The 2,140-nt window shown below is 47.1% G+C and overlaps 1 long non-coding RNA gene across 1 annotated transcript; it reads left to right on the top strand.

The window, feature by feature from the left end:
- The first annotated feature begins 287 nt into the window (after positions 1-287).
- On the top strand, positions 288-1,773 carry LOC135189601 (uncharacterized). Its single transcript, XR_010308165.1, has 3 exons — positions 288-324; positions 481-615; positions 1,163-1,773. It is a non-coding gene; the product is annotated as an uncharacterized LOC135189601 (long non-coding RNA).
- Positions 1,774-2,140: the final 367 nt, after the last annotated feature.

Below are 2,140 nucleotides of genomic sequence, written 5' to 3'. Positions count from 1 at the left end.
CTCTGGAGTCCAGTCCTAGCTCTGTGTCTCCATGTCCCAGGCACTTTGCCTCTGTAGCTGCCTATGGACAGATGCTTTAATCTTCCAGCATATGACTCTATTACATTCTGACAGGGGATGATCTCTTCACCCTGCAGAGCTTCCAGCTGGTTCGGGTCACGAAGCAGCTTGAACAAGGAGCACCTGAGTCCTGTTAAGAGTCTCCTCCCACCCCAGGTGTGGCCACTTTGCCCTCCCTGCCTGCTGCCCTTTAAAAGGGGACCAGGAGGAGGAAGCCCTAAGCTTGCCCATTTGGGCAGAGGGATCCTCCTCCGATCGTCTCCGGTGAGTCCCATACCTGCTGGTGTGCACTGGGTGAATGGTGGAGGGGATTCGAAAGGCCGGGGGGCCTGCTTGGCCCCCCGGCTTGTTAGGGTAGGGTCCATACTTCGTGATTGCTCTAACATTAGTGTTGGCTTTGTTCACGGGTGCTGGGTTTAGCTTCTTTTGTTAGGTTAAGCTCCTTTCTGTTTAGCTGCTTCTGGAAAAAGAGCAAGAAGAAGCCTGTGGAACATCTTGAGAAGCATTGAACCAGCGTGGAGGAAACGTCTGAGGATCCCAAACGAGGAAAAGGGAGTAAAAATCTCACACTTTATTGATTTTTTTTTTTCTTTTTGTGTTAGAGTGGCTAAAACTTTGTCTTGTTTTGTGACAAAGTGGAAACTGGCTTTAGTCGGTACCAGGTGAAACCCTCCCTAAACCCCAGAGACTCTGAAACCAGTAAACTAAGCCGACCCCGAGGTGTCCTTTAGGGTGGGGGTTTATTTTGTCTGGGGTTTCTAGCACTGTCTCCTGTTTCTTTAGAAAGGCTGGGGTTGGCCACACCACTGCAGTTCAAACCAGACACTTAGGATGAATGCTCTAACCATCTCTTACTCAAATTTGGGAAGGTTACATAGAATTGAAAGCAAGTTTTGGTGATGGAAAGTATTAGAAGCTTCCCATTTTATGTGGATGAAGCAAAATTTAGACTACAACTCGTTCATAGCTGTAGTTAATGAGTAGACAGAAAACAAATTAGTTAGCTCCCTATGGACTGGCTTTCCCCCTTCTTTCCTTGCCTTTCCTCCCTTTGCTTCTGCCCTAATCAAATGTATACATGTGCTTTTGTGTCTTTCAACAGGACTGCTGTAAAGATTTGCTCTCTGGAGCTGTTCATGGATTTGCTTTCCAAACAAGACTCTTCTGTGCCACAAACTCCTATGAGAGAGCTGTGACCTGAGGGGTTTGTCCAAATTAGCTCAAACCTCTTCAGGTGAAGCACCAAAATAGTGAACTCTGCCCTACTCCACTGTGGTTATTTTGAGTATTGTCAAAGTGGCTTTCCAGGAGCCTCCAAAGTAGGCTGACTTTCTCCAGTCCAGCCTGTGATTGAGCTCCGAGCTCCCTGAAACCAACACCCAGTGTCGCACTTAACAATTGCACTGCAGTCAGCTCTGCAAAGCTCTCCTTTTGATCCCAGATGGTCTGCTTAATTGCAATCAGTTTCCACGAGTCAATAATACTGACATAGGCATGACCATCAACGTGGAGAGCCAAGTTCAAAATGCTTGTTTTTTTAGGTGTTAATGCCCTAAAGCACAACTTACTCCACCTTATTACTCCCTTGCTAAAAGGAATCTTCATGGAGATGAAGACTTCCTAACTGCTATAATGTAGCACATGTTTGCTGCTTCAGCCGTGGAGCTCCCAACAGCTCCCAGAACGTACAGCAGCACTTAAGTCACAAATTAAGTCACAAATTACAGCCTCCTCACATGCTCTGTGCAGGCAATGTTGTGCCATGAGTCCACTGCCATTATGTCCTTAACGCTTTTACATGAAGTCCTTCGTTCTGGCCTTCTCTCAAACAGCCATCGAAGGCTGCACAAGACATGGTAATTGCCTTCAACGAGCTGTAACTACCTTCAGCCAAGCCCCATCACAAGCCCAGCAGTAATCACTTGAGTCTCATCAAGGCTCAGCTGTTGCCAGTACCAACCATCAGGCTATGATGTAGTCTGAAGTACTGGCACATAGAATCAGACCAGTTTAGGTTGAGAGTGACCTCAAAGCTCCTCCTGCCATAGGTAGAGACTCCTCCCACTAGAACATATCGCTC

This window comes from Pogoniulus pusillus, chromosome 33, assembly GCF_015220805.1.
Source record: "Pogoniulus pusillus isolate bPogPus1 chromosome 33, bPogPus1.pri, whole genome shotgun sequence".
Lineage (NCBI taxonomy): Eukaryota > Metazoa > Chordata > Aves > Piciformes > Lybiidae > Pogoniulus > Pogoniulus pusillus.
Note: the sequence above shows the minus strand (reverse complement) of the source record. Positions and strands in the feature narration are given on the sequence as shown.